Raw genomic sequence first — 19,246 nt, forward strand, 5'->3', positions numbered from 1 at the left:
AGGAGGACGGTAACACATGTGCGTGTTCAAATCCCTAATAGGATTGGGTGAGAACCATTGAATACCTGGTCCACTGCAATTGTAAAGTCTGCTTTCACCATCAGGAGTGGGGTTTGGCATCTGGAAGTGATTTCATTCTGTGATTACCTTTGGACTGCAATGCTTGTTGGTTCTTTACTAACAAGCAAGCACAGACCCAGAGCAAGCTTTTCATGATAACAAGCAAACAAGCCATCAGGCTGCAGATTTCAAAACCAGAGGCAGGAGGCAGATGTGAAGTAGGTCACAATTCTGCGGCTTCTCAGGAAAAAAAAAAAAATAGGTGAAGAGAGAAAGGAAAAAATATGCCTTTGTCTTCCTTAGTCCCTCTCAAAGCACACGGAAAAGTCAACAATTATTTCATAGCTCCTATGTCTGCCCATGTATTTCTAAACTTTTGGAACACAACTAACACAGCCTCAGGCGAGTAGTAAAAGTCACTCTACTCTGCTCAACTCCAGAGTATAAATTTCGTGAGCAAAATGTCTGTGGGTCATCTTTCTGAAACAGTGGGGGCCTCATATCTTCAAGCAAGAAGACCTGAGAGCATATTCCCTTTCTCTGTCTGGATTTCCCCAGAAAACACCCATTTAATCATAAACAAAGATTAAAGAGGTGAAATGTGAAAGATCAACTTTGCTTCGTCCAATCTATAACATTTTGTTCTCTGCAAACTTATGCAATAGTCTGTTCTAACTTTGAAATGCTTCATTTTGTTGGACGCCAAATACCAGCATCAGAACTCCAAAAACTATCATTATAATGTAGACACATTGGTGCCATAAAGAACTGTCCATGAGTTTTTAGCATTGACCAGGTTTTATTAATTATAAGGGGAGGCAAACCAGGCTTTAAGAGCAGATAGTTTGAAATAAAAACATTAGATTACAAACTAGAAATGAAATAATAATAATAATGTTAGGTGCCAAGATTTCTTTAATACCTATAATGTGCCAGGCACTATCTTCATATTTGTAATTATTTTTATTTAGTCCCACACAAAACCCAGTGACATGAATTCTATTATTAGCCTCAGTTTATGGGTGAGCAAATGGAGCATTAGGGAGGTTTCTTGCCCAGAGTCACAAAACTAGTAAAAAGTAGAACAGAACTCAAACCCAGGGGTCACAGGAGAATGTGGAGAAAATTTGCTGGATTTATGTTTTAGGCTCAGTCTCCTTAACAAACTGCAATGTAACGCAACTTTTCCCAAGATATGTATATGTTGCATGCCCATGGTGCATGTGTATAACACATCAGTGCTTGACTTTTGTAGGAAGATGGTTGATACAGGTAATTATGCGTATTCCCCCAATCATTTAAAGAGATGAGCCAAAGTTATGTCCAGAGGGATATGGCCATTACATGACTACTCGTGCTCTTCCTCAACCCCTAAAAACAAGGCTGGATTAAAACTTTCAAGGATCCCTACCTCGTGGCATTCTAGCCCTGTGGATTCCCTTCCCCTTCAGTAAGTGGTGAATCTAGTGACTTGCTTCTAATAAATAAAATAGAGCAAAATGGATGGAATGTCATATTGATGTTAGATTACAAAAAGACTCACTCTTCCACCACTTCCCTCATGGCCTGCTGCCATGCTGTGAGCTGCCTTATGGAGAGACCCACTTGACCTTCCAACCAACAGCCAGTGAGGACCTGAGGCCTGCCAACAGCCAGGAAGGTCAGCTTGCAGTGGCTCCTCCCCCAGCTGAGCACTGAGATCACTGCAGTCCTCTCCAATGTGCTGACTGCAGCCTCGTGAAAGACCTTAAGGCGAGGACGCCCAGCTAAAGTGCTCCTGGATTCCTAACAATCAGAAACCAAGACAATAACTGTTGTTTTAGATCACTGAGTTTTGGAGTACGGTAGTCCTTCCTTGTCTGCAGATTTGCTTTCCACGGCTTCAGTTACCCATGGTCAGCTGTGGTCTGAAAGTATTAAATGGATAATTCCAAAAGTAAACAACTCATAAGTTTTCAATTGCACGCTATTCTGAGTAGCATAATGCAGTCTCACACCATCCTGCTCCGTCCTGCCCAGGCTGTGAATCATCCCTTTGTTCAGCGCATCTTCACTGTATGTGCTCCCTGCCTGGTAGTCACTCAGCAGCCATCTGAGCTATGAGACCCACTGTCACAGTATGGCGGTGCTTGTGGTCAATTAATCCTTAGTTTACTGAATAGTGGCCCCAAAGTCCAAAAGCAGGGATGCTGGGAATTCGGATGTGCCGAAGATAAGCTGTCAAGTGCCTCCTTTAAGTGAAAAGGTAAGTACAGTACAATGAGATATCTTGAGAGAGAGACCACATTCACATAATTTTTATTACAGCATATTGTTATAATTGCTGTATTTTATTAGGTATTGTTGTAACCTCTTATTGTGTCTAATTTATAAATTAAACTTTATCGTGGGTATGTACGCACAGGACAAAACATAGTGTACATAGAGTTTGGTACTATCCTTGGTTTCAGACATCCACTGGAGGCCTTGGACCATACGCCCTGCAACTAACAGGGACCACTGTCGTTGTTTACACAGCACAGACAACTAATACCTAAGGGTGAAGGAAGGAGAGTAAAGCTTCCCTTCTGTGAATACCATTGATTCAAGCAAGGGTGGCAAGTATGCTTTCTTCCCGTATTTCCTGTCCCAGGAACATCAGCCTTGCTGGCGTTGGGTTGCAGCCTCTATCTTTGCTAATGGGTGGATTTTTCAGCTTTCTCCCACTTTATTTATTATATCATGATTGCTTACATTGATTGGCTGGGGAAAATGAAACAGAATTAAACTACATTTTTACGTCTTGAATAAAGAATCAGGACCAAGGCAGAGGCATTCACTCAATGAACAGTGAGAAGCAAAACAGCCCTCATCCTGCCTGCAGGTGGCTCCCAGTGCACCAGGCACAGCCCATAATACTTGAGTGTGAGTCATCCTTAGCGACAGCAAGCAGCCACACGGCTCGGTATGACAAGGAGTCAACTCAGAACCACACAGTCTGCCAGTCAACAATGATGGAAAGAATTAAAAGCTTTATTTAATCTCTTGATGTAACATCCAAATGGAGAGTTTTGGTATTTTTTTTAATTGTTTTTCTATTACAGTTGTCCCACTTTTTCCCCCATTGCTCCCCCCACCACCCAGCCCCACCCCTTCTCCCACAGTCAGTCCCCATGCTGTTGTCCATGTCTGTGAGTCATTCATATCAGTTCCTTGACTAGACCCTTCCCTTACTTACCCCTCTTCTCTCCCTCATCCTGCCCCCTGGTCACTGTTAGTTTGTTCCTTATTTACATGCCTCTGGTTTTATTTTGCTCATTTGTTTGTGTTGTTCATTAGTTTTCTGTATTAGGTGATACCATATGTCCATTCTTAATGCATAGCACATCTTTAAAATCACTTCTCTCAATTTCAGCCACTCTTAAAATCCTGCTCATTATTGGCAGCTGCTCCTCCTAATTCCCTCTCAGTTCCCAGGCTAGGATTCTTTCAAGCCTAGCTTGTCACCCTGCTGTCCCACCACCTCATTCCTGTTTCTTTCTGATGAACATCATTGTTCCCAGGAGTTACATGCTGGCCAGCAAGGGCCACATGGACCTGTAGGTTGTTTTGTCTGGCTTCTACAACAATCAAGAAATTTTGTATAAAAATCCAAATTTTGGACTTGACTTGAAACATGGTCAGATCTGGCTCCAAGGAGAGCTACATTCTGGCCTGGCAACAGCTGGCTGAGCTGACTTCAGAGCTTCGTCTCTTCTGCTCTTCAGGTCCCCGCTTTGCTGCTTCCACACTGCTCCTGCTACCTGCGGCAGCTCTGCCTTGTCCCTGAAAGCGTTTCACTTTATGACTCCTATTCTAGCTTCACACCATCTCCCAACCCTGATCCCAAGATGGAAGAGACAGGAGGGTCCCAAGTAGACAGTGTCAGTATCTTCTTTAGGAGGTAGAGTGGAGGAGGGAGGGAGAGAGGATGAAGATGTTTGTCATTATTATATGTAAAATCACAAACTTTGATAAACGCCATGAAGAAAAAGTATAGATTTTTGCTCTATTCCCACAAACACCATTACCACAATTATAAAGCCTGTGTCCTTACCCACGAGTCTGCACAGCCTTAGTGGAAAGTGTCCTGGAAGCCTGGGCAAGGCCAGAACGTGATGGACACTTGGGATCTGCTTGGTCCACGTCAACACCATTAAGGGACTCTGAGAGTTGCTCTGGTGACAGAGGAAGCCTGGAAAGAGCAGTCTGGGAGCATTTTTTCTGCAGAGTGAAATGGTTTTGCTCTGTTTTAAGAAGGAAACCAGGAACGAGCTGACAGGTTTGCTCTGGCACCAAGATGCGGAGCTCACTCAGGAAAGAAAGACCAAGGTTTATTATGATTGAGCAAAGCCCTTAATTGCCACTTTGGATGGAGCTTAGTTTTTAAATTCATATTCTGTGGCCAAAGGGCCTCTCCTCATACAGAAGTACTGCAGCCAAATTAGTGGCTGGTCATCTTGTAAGAAATGGCTATTTACTTTATTTTTAGTGAAAGCTTCTTGGAAATTTCCTGACTGACTCCTGCCTGCTTTCAGTGCCCCTGCCTGCCAGAGGATATTAACAGGAATGAGCAGAGCTGAAGTTTGCTTACAGCCATTTAGCCTTTTCCAGGGGCCTGCTGTTTTCTCTCTCTCTCTCTCTTTGGGGGAAAGTGGGTGGCTTCTGGCTCCTTCCAGTCTGCCACACCTGGTGGCCCAGCTGCTGTGTCAAGAGCTAGATCCCAGTGATGGACCCTTTGGTGCCACTCCAGAGATGGTGAACCTCAGAGGTTTTCCTCCCAGGAACAGATGCCAAGAAGGGCACAGAGAGGCACATTTACCCTGTGAAGAGGTAAATGTGCCTACAGCTACTCATTGAATGTCTTCCCTTTGTCCACCCAGATGCACTTCCTACCCCAGGAGGCTTACCTGCGTGGACCACAGCAACTGGATCCCTGAATCTCTGGTTTTCCTTTTGGTTTGGCCAGTGTAGAACACTAATAGGGGTATCATTCCTTGGTCCCTGTCCTGTGGGGTTGCAGCTCTTACCAGGAGACCCTCTTCATAATTTGCTCCATGTAGATTCTGGAAACCATGTCCTCTCCTCTTCTTTTCAGACTTGGGGCAGTAACGAAGCCTCACTATTATGAGTCATAGAGTGGTGTTCATCTGTCTTGTTCAATCTTTTGCAAATACTTTGCTTGTTGATATCTCAAGTTATTGGATGTGCCATCTGTTCCCTGGAAGCTACAGTCATCCTTCCCTAAACAGATCTTCAAGAACAAGACTGTCTTTCCTCAAGAGTAGGGAGGGAACCAGCCAGGATCAGAGCTTACCCTGTTGTGTGCATGGAAGAGCAATACCCCCACCCTATGTTAGAGGGTAGGGATAGACCCCACTGTTTATTGGTAAAGTTGAATGGGCCCAGATTCCCTTTCTCTGGCAAGACTTTCTTTTTCACACTCAGATGAGAGCCACTGGGGGACTAGATACCAATTTTTCGGATTTGTCGATAAATGCTCCTTCCATGGCCTGAACTGCAAGGTCTGTGCTGGTCCTTGTGTATAAAGATTTAGCACTGGCTGCTGTGGCTCAGTGGATTGAGCGTTGGCCTGCAAACCAAGTTTCGTGGTTCGATTCCCAGTCAGGGCACATGAATAGGTTGCACGTCAGGTCCCCAGTTGGGGGCATGAGTGAGAGGCAACCACACAGTGATGTTTCTCTCCCTCTCTTATTCTTTTCCCCTCTCTCTAAAAATAAAATAAATAAATAAACAAACAAATACATAAATAAAATTATTAAAAAAAAAAGATTTAGACATATCCCAGTAAAGAGCCTTGAAGGTAAATGTTCTTACTGACTCTCATCATTGCTCTCTGGCTTCGTTAAGCAAGGGTGAAAATAACTTTGTGTAGTACATTTTCCTACTACAGCTGGGCTCCCATGTGCTCCCCAGTAAATCTCCAAAGAAAATGTCACATGTATGCAGCCTTCCTCCCTGAGTTCCCTCTCTACTATGAAAAGAAATGTTGGATATGAAAGAGGCTCTCTCGTGTCATACAATAATTCTTGGAAAGAAGCACACCAACACAGACACACATAGACACACACATGGCCTTTTCATGGCATTGGAACCACTTCTGTGTGCAGAAAATCCTTGTCTTTTTAGTTCAACAAAAACAATTTTAAAATACTTCAAAGAATCGTGTACAAAGGACCTGAGGTGAGGATGGAAGGTCAGGGTCAAAATTAATAGGAATAGATGAATTTAAAAATGTAGTTTTCACAAACTCTTTCAGAAAATGAAAGAGGAAACAATATTCTACAACTAATTATATGAGACCAATATTATTCTGATGCCTAAATCAGCCAAGAACATTATAAGAAAAATAATAAACAATAATCCTCATTAACATATTAAAATCATCCACAAAATATTAGTAAATAGAATCCAGTAAAATATACAAATGATAATACATCAAAACTGGAAATAAAGTGAGATTTATCATGCAAATACAAGATTGGTTCCACATTTGAGAATCAATTAATGTAATTCACCATTATCAACAAACTTAAAAAGAAAAATCATATTATCATTTGAAAAGATGCAGGAGAAAATAACATTTTACAAAGTCCACTCATAATAAAACTTGAACTAAACTTTTGATATAAGGATATGTCCACCCTGAAAAAGGGCATCAATAAGAGCCTACAGTTAACATCATGTTTAATGGTTGAAGACTGAATGCTTTATCCCTAAGGCTGGGAAGAGAGCAGGGCTGTCGTCTCTCACTACTTCTAGTCAAGGCTATATTAGTAGCCATTGTCAATGCAATAAGGAAAGAAAAGTAAATAAGTCACATATTTTAGACAGAAAGAAGAAAAACTATATTAGTAGATGACATGATCATCTACAGAGAAAATCCCAAAGTCATTATAACAATTACTGAACTGCTATGACAGTTTAGCAAGTGAAATGATACAGAGTCATTATAAATATGAATTATATTTCTATGCACTACTAATTAACAATTAGAAATTGAAGTAAAAATATAATTTATTATAGCATCAAAATGAAATACTGAGAGATAAATTTAACAAACTATATATAAGACCTTATGCTAAAAAAGAAATCAGATAAGATCTAAACAGAGTTATACACTGAGTTTATGAATTGGAATTCCCAATATTATTAAGATATCAATTCTTCCTCAAATTGATCAATAGATGCAAAAAATACCAATGAAAATTCAGAATGCTGTTGTTTTCTTTTTTGGAAATTAAAAAACAGATTCTAAAATTCATATGGAAATAAAAAAGGCCTACAACATCCAAAACAGTTTTGAAAATGAGAAAGATGTGGGATTCATAATTCCTGATTTTAATACTTACTATAATATTAAAGACATGATATTGATGTCTAATATAAATAAAGATAGTATGGTGTTAATATAAGAAGATAGATAGGTAGGTAGATAGATAGATAGATCCATGCATATACGGTCAATTGACTTTTGACAAAGGTGTTAAAGTCATTGAATGAGAGAAAGGACAGACTTTTTAAAAAATGCTGCTGAATAATTAAAATAATTTGATGTCCACATGTAAAAAAAAAAAATTTCAACTTTTACCTTGTACCAGATACAAAATTATCTTGACATAGACCATAGCCCTAAATTTAAAAGCAAAAACTATAAAGGATTTAATCAAAATTTAAAACTCCCATTTAAAAGACAATATTAAGAAAAAGAAAAGGACACCACAAATTAGTAGAAAATATTTTCAAAACATATATTTGATGAAGGACTTGTATCCCAAATATAGAGAGCACGTACAAGCCAATGATGAAAAGATAAATTAGCCAATAAAAAGTACAAAAAGATTTTAACACATAGTTCACCAAAAGAGGAGATATAAATGGAAAAAAATAGATAAAAAGGGTACTTAATACCATTTGTGTTTACAGAAATGCAAGTTGAAATCACAGTAAGATAGCTCTACAAACCCACTAGAATGGTTAAAATTTTAAAGATTGAAAATAGCAAGTGCAGACAAAAACATGGTGCAGCTATGACTCTTATCCATTGCTGGTGTGAAAAATGGTATAGCCACTTTGAAAAAACAGTTTCATAGAGTAAAACATCCACTTATCATGTAATCCAACAATCACATTCCTGGATATTTTCCCACATAAATCTGCAGGCAACTACTTATAACAGCTTGATTCATAAAAGCCACAAACTAAATATTCATCAAGTAGTGAGGGGTAAAAGAGTTTTGGTACTTCCATGTATGTGAATTCTATCCACAATAGAATTCTACTCCGAATTAAAAAGGAATGAGCTATTGATACATGCAACAACATACATGAATTCCAAAAGCATTTTGCTAAGAAAAGGCAGAAAGACACAAAAGACCACATACTGTACAGTTCCATTTTATAAGATATTCTAGAACAGACAATACTGTGTAGTTGCCAGGGATTAGGGGATCAAGAGGAAGAGATTGACTGTAAAGGAGAAGGAAAAATTTTTGAAATGATGGAAATATTCTGCATCTGGATCATGATGGTGGATATATGACTGAATACATTTATCAAAATTCATCCAATGCTACACTCTAAAAAGGTAAATTTTATTGTACATAAATTATTCCTCAAAAAACCTAACTTAAAAAAGAATAAAATACAGTTTTCTGTTTATTGCTCAGCTAAAATTTAGCCAAATAAGCTAGTCGTACAAGCTAATGAAGATACAACCACCAGTTTTTTGCTCTTTAGTCCTGTGTTGGGAATCCAGTAAAACGTTCTCTTTTTTAGATATATCTGCTTCCTTCTTCTACTTCCATCTCCACCTGTGATCTAACCTCCAGTTTCCACTTCCTTAAAGGGGAGAGAGAATGACAGTGGAGCTCTGCTCAATCACTTAGCTATGGAGGACAACAACCTATTAAAAGACTAAGAGATCCCACCCACACCATGTTCCCATCCCTATTAAAGAAATAAACCATTGGGTTTTTACTGTACATGTATCTGTATCAGCTCAAACCCAAAGAATGATGGTTCTTGTAAAAAAGTAAAAGAACATCATTCCACAGAGTGGATGGACTAGAAGAGAGAAAAGAATGAGGGCTTTGGAGTGTTCAGTCCTAGGTCTGTCATTTGCTCATGTTACCTTTGATTAAATACTTTAACTCTCCTGTGCCTTGGTTTCCTTTTTGTAAAATAGGGAAGTAATACTTGCCTTGAGAGGCAGCCATAAAAATTAAATGAGACATGTATTATGTCAAGAGTCTAGAGCATAGAATTTCTCAGTCGGTAACTGTTGTTGTCATCATCATCATCACCACCATCACTATTAATTCTTTAATTAAGATTAATTAAAAAAATGCTGTAAGAAGTCAAATGAAATATGTGGTTAGGCAAGGAAGAGGTGGAATTGGAGTTAAGATAGTTGTTTTATTTTATTTATAACCAAGGTTTGTTCTAGGAAAGATTTAATGCAAGTTATAAACTCTGTATAAATAAAATAAAATGATCAAAATAAATAATTAAAGGAGTGTATAGCAAAAAATGGGCAGAAAAATTCTAATATCAATAACAAGAAATGTATACCCAAAGATCTTGATAGTTGCTATGGGTGAGTCACACATTTGGCTGACATTTTTTGATAACTCAATGTAAAGAGCTTCAAGCTTAATACTTCCCATCAGCTACAAAGAAGTGAGGTTGTGAGGAAAGTGCATAGCTGGAAGCCTTGGTAGTTGCTGGGGTGGTCACAAATTTGGCTTTGACATTTTTGATAATTCAGTGTAAAAAGGAAGATATGCTGAGCTTCAAGATTCATATTTTTCACTAGCTACCAACAAGCTAGGTCATGAGGAGAAGTACATATCTACCTTACACCCAAGAGACCTCATACAGTGGAAACTCTCATGAACTGATGGTTTCTCAACCACAGCCCCCACTAAATTCAAAAGTGACTATCTTTTAAAACCCATCAGAGTAGGCGAAAACACAGATCCACATTGCTACAAAAAGCATGAGGCTCACATGGTCTGGTAGAACCCTAAGGTAAAATTTAAAAACATCTAGAGAAATGTCTGCCTGTCTTTTCAAGTCAGCCCCTATAAATACTTATTGCAACTTTTGATAAGTGTTGGAGAACAGAAAGTTCAAAATTGTAATTTCTGCCAATAACCTGAAGGGTGAATGCTTTAAATTGTTAAAGAAAAAGACAGTAACTAGCTAAGAATAGAGTTAAGATCTATTGAAAATAAAAGAGTCTAACCAAAACCTGCCTCTACATGGCAGTGAGATAAGAGAAAAACCATAGGCAGGCTCAGAAATATGTACTCATAAGGAGCAGACCTGGGCCTGCTCTGAGGAACTGGCAACTGAGCTCCGAAGTTCTAAGCTATCACATAAGGCCATAATGATTTTAACCTGGAAATTTTTCAAAGCAGATGTTAGCAATCACTCACTATGGGCACTGAAAAAAATCTCAATAAAATACACATAGAATTTCTAATTTTAAGCAGGGTAGTTTCTGGTCAAATACTTCAAGATGAATTAGTTGCAAATCAGTGAAATTCACAGGTAGTGAAATGATTGGACTAGTGGTAAGGAACAGTTGGCTATAAGCCAAGTGATACATATAGCACATCTGCTGAGGATAATTAATTTGGTTTAAAGATGCTGGTCTTTCTTCCTGGTAACATTTAGATAGTAGAATCAAAGTAAATATATATATATATATATACATGTATATATATATATATATATATTTAGGTGAAATAAAATTCACATAACATAAAATGAACCATAAGCCATTTAAAGTGTATAATACAGTAAGGAGTTACTTCATTCATGATATTGTGCAACCATCACCTCAAACTAGTTACAAAAAGTTTTTTTATCACCCCCAAAAGAAACCCTGTATCCATTAAGCAGTTGCTCCCTATCCTTTCTTCTTCAGCCCCTGGCAACCACTATTCTGCTTTCTGTTCTTATGGATATACCTGTTCTGGATATTTTCTATAAAAGGAAGCATACAATATAGCATGAAGTTTTCAAGATTCATCTACATCTATTCATGTATCAGTACTTCATTCCCTTTAATATCTGAATGATATTCCATTGCATAGATACACCACATTTGTTTAGCCATTCATCAGCTGATGGACTTTTGGGTTGCTTCCACCTTTTGACTACTGTGAACAGTACTGCTATAAATGTTTGTGTACAAGCATTTGTTTTAATACCTGTTTTGAGTTCTTTTGCGTATATATCTAAGAGTGGGATTGCTCTATGACTTGGTAATTCTACATTTAATTCGTTGAGGAACTGCTAAACTGTTTTCCACAGTGGCTGCACCATTTTACTTTTTTTTTTTTTTCTATCAGCAATGAACAAGTGTTCTAATTTCTCCATATCTTCTCCAACATTTGTTATTTTCTATTTTTTATTATGGCCAACTTGTGATTGTGAAGTGGGTTTTGACCTGAATTTTCCTAACGACTAATGATATAAGCATCTTTTCATTGCTTGTTACCTAGCTATTTGTGTATATATATATTGTTATGTTTTATTGACTATGCTGTTACAGTTGTTCCAATTTCTTTTCTCTTTGCTCCCCTCCATGCAGCAACCCCCCTCCCTCCAGCAGCCCCCACCCCCAATCCATGTCCATGGGTGTGCATAAAGCTCTTCTCAACATCCCCCTGTCCATTCCCCACCCTCCTACCTTGCTTCTTAGTTCCTGCATCATTTCCTTCCCTCTCCTAGCTGCCCTCCCCCAACATGTTTCCCATACCTATGATTCTGTTTCCATTCTAGTTGTCTGTTTAGTTTACCTTTGTTCCATTCTCTAGTTTCATTGTTGATAGTCGTGATACTGTTTTCATTTTAATGTTCATAGTTTTTGACATCCTTTTTCTTAAGTAAGTCCCTTTAACATTTCATACAATAATGGCTTGGCGATGATGAACTCCTTCAGCTTTACTTCGGGAAGCACTTCATCTGCCCTTCCATTCTGAATGATATCTTTGCTGGATAGAGTAATTTTGGTTGTAGGGCCTTGTTTTTCATCACTTTGAATATTTCCCACCAGTTCCTTCTTTCCTGCAAAGTTTTTTTTGAGAAATCAGCTGACAGTCTTATAGGTACTCCTTTGTAAGTAATTCTCCTATTCTCTCTTGCTGCTTTTAAGATTCTCTCTTTAGCCTTAACCTTTGGCATTTTGATTATGATGTGTCTTGGTGTGTTCCTTCCTGGGTCTAGTTTGTTTGGGACTTTCTGTGCTTCCTGGACCCATATGTCCATTTCCTTCACCAAATTTGGGAAGTTTTCCTTCATTATTTTTTCACATAATTTTTCAATTTCTTCCTCTCCCTCTTCACCCTCTGGCAACTCTGATTTGGATGTTGGCATGTTTATAGCTGTCCCAGAGGTTTCTGAGCCTCTCCTCATTTTTTAAAATTCTCATTTTCTCCTTCTGTACTGGTTGACTATTTCTTCAGTATGTTCCAATTTGTTGATTTGAACCCTGGTTTCCTTTCCTTCATCACTTGTTTCATATGGATTTTCCTTTATTTCAGCCAGGATAGCCTTCATTCTTTCCCCATCCTGTTTAATCTTTGTTGTCAGGGTTGTGAGCACCCTAATCACCAATGCTCTAAGCTGTGCTTCTGTTAAGTCATCTATCTCTCATCCATTAGGCATGCTATCTGCTCATTGCTTAGTTGTGCCACTGGGACCTTGATCTGCCCCCACTTCTGGGTCGTACTTCTCTGTTTCCTCAACTTTCTATGTTTGCCTCTGTGATTTGGGCAAGGACTGTCACACCTCTTATGTTATAAGGGGCAGAGCCTTATGTATTCATCAGTACACGGTAACCCGTTTCACCATGTTGTGGCACTGTACATGGGGGAGGGGTCAGAGAGGGAACAATGCCACTTGCTCAGCACTTGCCCCCTTTCCAGGCATTTCTCCCACTTTTGTATGGGACTGGTGCCTCTCTAGCTGTTGCCCTGCCTTTTGTTCCCAGAGTGGGTGGGTCTGAGGATGTTCTAGGACTGGGGGGGGGGTGAGGGGGCTTTAAACAAGTGGACTCTGCTGAGAGACTGGCAGTTTCTTCCTCTGCCCCAACCCCTACTAGTTTGCACAGTCAGAAACAATGAGATTTGACTTTTTTCCCTGGCATTGGGACCGTGATCTGCAGGGTTCGGTAAGGAGCTGGGAACGGTCCCCAGGTGTACCACCCAACTTTTTAAAATGTGTGACTGCACTTTCTGCCAGTCTGCTGCTGTTGCCACTGCTGCCACCACCACACCGTGTCCTCTCTGCCCTGGCTCTGCCCCTCCTACCTGAGTATTTCTTCTTTATATCTTTGTTTTTTGGGCTTTCATGCAGCTTGATTTTATGGAACTTCTGGTTGTCTCTAGTTTTGAGGTAGTTGTATTCCTTCTAAGTTGTGGAGGGAGACCCAGCGTGTCTGTCTAGGCCTCCATCTTGGCCAGAAGTTGCTATTTGTATATTTTTGAGAAATATCTATTTAAATCCTCCCCCCCCCATTTTAAAATTAAGTTGTCTTTTTTTTTTACTTGAGTTATATAAATTATTTATGTATTTTGATACTAGATTCTTATCATATATACATTTGCAATTATTTTCTCTCATTCTGTGGGATATCTTTTCACTGTCTTGATGGATGCACAACATTTTGACAAAGTTTAATTTATCTATTACTATATTTTGGTCCATGCTTTTGATGTCGTATCTAACAAACCATTGTCAAATTCTAGGTCATGAAGATTTACCCTTACAGTTTCTTCTAAGAGTTTTAGTGTCTTAGTTAGCTATTATACCTAGATCTTTGACCTACTTTGAGCTAATTTTTGTATATGGTGTGAGGTAAGAGTTGAATATCATTCATTTTTATGTGGATACCTAGTTTTCCCAGCACCATTTGTTGAGGAGAGTGAACCATGTCTTTTTGAGGATATACTAAGACAAGATTTTGAATATGGTTGGATGTATTCCTAGACCAGAAGTTATCACATTTTCTCCATTCACAATGACCTCAATGTCTCTGTAACTTTCCATGGTGCTCTTAGGCCAAAAGAAATACCTATCAATTTCATGTATTATAAGTAGTTAAGGCCAAACAACTTAGGAAGTATTTATGGTCTAACAACTTATAGCTATTTTTAAAAATATTAATTAAAATATTAATTTAAAGAAAATATGATATTTTTATTTTATTCTTAAGCAACTGACAGTTATTAAATGTGTGTACCAGTTTGGCACTGCATAACTTTCCAAACTCTGGATTCAGAGACGACACTACCACCCTCACTTTCTGTTCTATGTTGATTTTCATATGGTACTTACTTTTTATTACAGTAATCACTTACAATCCAATTTGCCAAGACACGATGGCCACAAAACATAAAGCAATCTTCAGTAGTATTATAGTTCATACAATGTCTGATAGATATTGGGTATCCCTGTGTTTTCCTCAGAAGTTTAAAATATTCTGCAGTGAGCCTGGGCATTTGCAGCTGTGTCCAATGTACTCCAGCACACAGCTGGGAAACTATGATCCTGGACTTGCAGGGAACTGATTTTAAAGCACAAGGCAAAAGAGACATGGTTCCATCACAGGAAGCTCTAGAAGGGAAAGCGTTTCAAGAATGCTGAGAATGCTCAAAAAATGCAAGTTTACATAATTCTGGCGTAAAAGGATAGTAGGAGGTTCACAAAGAAACCCTAATGAGTCCAGACTTAAAAATGACATGTGCCATTGATGGAAAGGGTGTATGTGTGGGAAGGAAACATGGGATTAGGTACCAACTTAAGCGGGTGGCCCAGATAAGTAATGTCAAGGCTGGAAAAGCTAGTGTCTCAAGTAAAACAAGTCTGACAAAAGATACTCAAGACAGCTAAAAGAGAAATTAACTTTCAGAGTAAGGAAAGTATTTTTAGAGCAGGAAAGATCAAAGAAAGGTAGGCCAAATATTTAGGCTGTTGTTGTAAAGTTTATGGAGATCAGAGAGAAATAAAAACCTCTGATTGATTTTGTCTCCCTTGTCAGAGAGAATGAAAAAAAGACTGAATTTATAGCAGCATGAAGACATGTACCAGTAGGAGAGCCTGGATATGCTGTGGGAACATACAACTGCAAAAAAAATCAGTGGCTTAAACCACAAAGGTTTAATTCTCACTCACATAAAGTTCTTTACAGATCCAATTGGCTCTCCAGGTGGCTCTCCCTTTGTGTGTGGGCTCAACATTCCTGTTTACTTTGGTCTTGTGGCCTCGTAACATTAAATGTGCTTCCATGTAGGGGACAAGGGGCATGAAGAAGCTCACACAACTCTTAAATATTTCCACACAGAACTGATAGTCTTCACTTTCTCTCATATTTTATTTGCCAGAACAAGCCAAAGAGTCCCTTGCTTTGAGGGAGTGGAAGGGGCAATCCTCTTAACACGTGGAAGAAGAGGGGCTTGGAAATGTCAGAAAGCAGCAGCAATGCTGACCATAAGGTCCTTCTACCTTCTTTCTCAATTCTGCTACAAGCCTGATGCTTGAAACAAATCTTTAGGCCATGTACAATGAAGATATGTAGTAAAAAGAAGGTTTTCATTTGACCCTTCACTTATAAGTAGACAGAATCTATTCTGGAGCCTCTGTGGTTTGATTACTCCTCCACTCAGTCCTCCCCAGTCATTGTGGTCTAGATGGGTAGAATGAAGGATGTGCTCTGGCCCATCCCAAGGCAAAGGGGCCAGGGCTTTGGGGGAGAGGGATTCTGGGAGCTTAAAAGTGGAGCATTTAGTCAACAGCCAAGAGCAGATTCTTTTGAACAGCATAGGTTATTTACTATTCTGTTCCCTGGGGATTTAAGGGTGCTGCACCTTGACTAAACAATGGAAATGGGTGTTGCTAGGTTGTCCCAGTAGCTGCTTTAGGGGTAACTTGAAAAGCCAAATTTATGGGCAGTCTCTTTAGAGTTATAGTAAACACTAATAATCCCTTAAGATTAACCACAGGAAGATCCTTTTATGGCTATAAACAGTGAGGAACATTTGCAGCTCTGCAAATCTCTCTCCAATGCCTCATCCACTTCCTGATATAGTAGTGCCTAAAAGGCTTTTCAGTCCCCTCTGTGCCTGAGTTCACACCCTGCAGGGGCCTGGACCCTAGAGTTAATTAGACTTTGAAGAGGCTGTAGATCAAGAAATGAGGGGTTTTGGGTCTCCTCTTCAGCAGTAACCCTGAAAGGGCCATTGCATAACATCTAGGCATCCTACAACTGGTCTCATGGAGTATTTGAGTTTATAATAGGTGACTATGAACACTTTAACTTCGGGCATACTTTTTGAAATTTGTCACTGTTGTTTTGTCAACAGCAGGAGTCTCTGCTGTTTACAGCTGGTAAAAATCTCAACTGAACTGGAATGTTCTTGCCTTAAATGGAGACTTTGTCAATGTTAAGGAAGATGCAACTAGCAAAAGACATTGTTTCCACTTTTTCCTAAGCTGACCAGGAACTAGCAGATCAAATGGATCAAAGATTGGCTATATTTCTGAGAAAACTTAGATCTGTGTTATTATTCCAGAAAAAGACAAAATGTGACTCCTCTGCTGACTGAGCTGGTGAACTTGCACTCAGTGGCTCTGCGTTTCTCTGGCAGTTTAGTAGCAGAGGTCTCATGCTGTCAGAGCAGTGGAGGCTTGGGTGCACATTTTTTGGAAGTGGTACAGGAAAGAGCCTGGTATTATTTTTTATAAGCGGTGGCTCCAGAAACTAGAACAGGTAGTCCTCTCTGGTGATGTTGTATATCTTACCCAGAGGAGGCACATTTATGGAGCGGAGAATCCTTTTGAAAATTGGCCCCTTTTTTCAGATAAATGGTGTGTACTTAACTTCCCATAGCCAGAAGCCACAAGCAGGAAAAATTGAGAGAGAACTCTGGAATAAATGGTTGAATTGGACTGAACTGTACCAGAAGAAGTGTATGAAACAAGAATGGGAAAAAAATGAATTATATGTTGCAGGAAAAAATGTGTCTGGAATTGCACTCAGCCACACTGAAGTTGTGTGATCAGCCTGTTTTGACCAAAGACAGAGAGGGACTTGTGAGGAATGTCTGGGGCTTGCAATTGTCTTGCTCCGTGGACACAGTGCAGCATTTTTGTTTGTTTGCTGTTTGTTTGTTGGTTTGTTTCTGACTGCAAAATTCAAAATGGGGCTCATGGTATTCACTTCATCTACTGTAGAGAAGGCAGACTGACTGGCCAGGCTTTTGTTGAACCTGAATCAGAAGATGAAGTCAAAGTGGCCCCCCAAAAAGACAGAGAAATGATGGGACACAGATATTTTGAGTATTCAAGACAAGCAAGTTGAAATGGATTGGGTGTTGAGGCATACTGGTCCAAATGATCTGACACAGCCAATGGTGGCTTTGTATGGCTTAAAGGTCTCCCCTCTGGATGTAGCAAAGAATAAATCATTCAAGGTTTCTTCAGGTTGGAAGTCATGCCAAATGGGATAACAGTGCTGGTGCACTTCCAGCGGAGGCCTAGGGGAAGACCTTTGTGCAGTTTGCTTCACAGGAAACAGCTGAAAATGCTCTAAATAAACATAAGGAAAGAATAGGGTGCAGTTATATTAAAATCTTTAAGAGCAGTTGACCTGAAGTTAGAACTCAGTATGACCCACCCATGCAGCAGCCAGGCCCCTCTAACAGACCCAAAGCTGGCAGAGGGCGTAAGAGCACGGGCAGGGGAGCTGGCTTTGAAAGGATGAGACGTGGTGCTCATGATGGAGGTTATGGAGGCTGCAATGATCAGAATGGCTGTAATGATGGCTATGGTTTGGGATCAGATAGATTTGGAGGAGACCTCAATCATTGTTTTTCAGGAATATCTGATCACAGATATGGAGGTGGTAGCATACAATGAGGACACTGTACATGTGTGGGGATGACCTTACAGTGCTACTGAGAGTGACATTTATAATTTTTTCACCACTCAACGCAGTGAAAGTACAAACTGAAATTGGTCCTGATGACAGAGTAACTGGTGAAGCAGATGTCCAGTTTGCAACTCGTAAAGATGCTGTGGCCGGTATGTCAAAAGACCAAGCAAATATGCAACACATACATGTAGAACTCTTCTTGAATTCTACAGCGAGGGCAAGCGGTGGTGCTTATTGTGGTAGCCAAATGATGGGAGGCATGGACTTGTCAATCCCATCCTGTTTTGGTGGCCCAGCCAGCCAGAAGCTGAGTGGTGGTAATAGAGGTGGCTATGGTGGCCAGGGCAGCATGAGCAGATGAGACCAAGTTTTACAGAAAGACTCTAATGGTTTTTCAATCATACGTTACACGGGCAGCCATGGAACAGCGCACAGCAGCTACCACAGCAGCGGGAGCCACGCATCCGTGGGAGGAAACAGAATGGGAGGGATGTCGAGCATGTCCGGTATGAGTGGTGGATGGGGAATGAAACTGATCCTTGTCAATGACTCTTGGTCAACACTATTTTAAAGAAAAAAAAAAAAACAAAGTTTAAGTTTAACAGTCTGGCAATACCAGCTTGTGATTTATGCTTATTCTAAGTGGAAATCGGGACTGTTTTAAAGACTTAAGGTTCGGTATTTTTTAACACAAATATTCATCTAGGACGTAACAACTAAAGTTGAGTAAACTATAATTGTTAAATAATTTTTGGCTTTTCTCAAGTTAGTTCTATTATAGGATGTACTTAAGCAGTAAGTATATTTAGGTTAAAGTAGTTGAAGTATGTTAAATGTTGATCTTATACCACATTACACTGAACACTGGATGCATGTTGAAAGACATGCTTTTTATTGTAAAACTCAATATAGGAGCTGTGTCTACAATTAAAAGTGAAGTTGGCATGTTTGTTAATTCTAGTTTCATTTAATAACTTCTAAAGCACATAAGTTGAAGTTTTGTTTTGTTTTTTTAAGTTAATGAGGAAAATTTGAGACTCAATACAAATACTTGAGGACTTTGGTTTTGGTGTTTGTATGAAATTTCAAAGCCTTGATTTAAATCTTACATTACATCATGATTTCCTTTTAGGTATGTTGTGCTAAGTGAAACTTGTCAAATAAATCTTCCTGTTTAAAACAAACAGGATAGACATGCTG

General features: G+C 39.4%; 1 pseudogene; it reads left to right on the forward strand.

Moving 5' to 3' along the window:
- The first annotated feature begins 17,299 nt into the window (after positions 1-17,299).
- Positions 17,300-18,617, forward strand: LOC150015862 (heterogeneous nuclear ribonucleoprotein H-like; annotated as a pseudogene).
- The last annotated feature ends 629 nt before the right edge of the window (positions 18,618-19,246 follow it).

The sequence above is a fragment of the Furipterus horrens genome, unplaced genomic scaffold (assembly GCF_987537825.1).
Source record: "Furipterus horrens unplaced genomic scaffold, mFurHor1.1.pri manual_scaffold_3, whole genome shotgun sequence".
In the NCBI taxonomy this organism is placed as follows: domain Eukaryota; kingdom Metazoa; phylum Chordata; class Mammalia; order Chiroptera; family Furipteridae; genus Furipterus; species Furipterus horrens.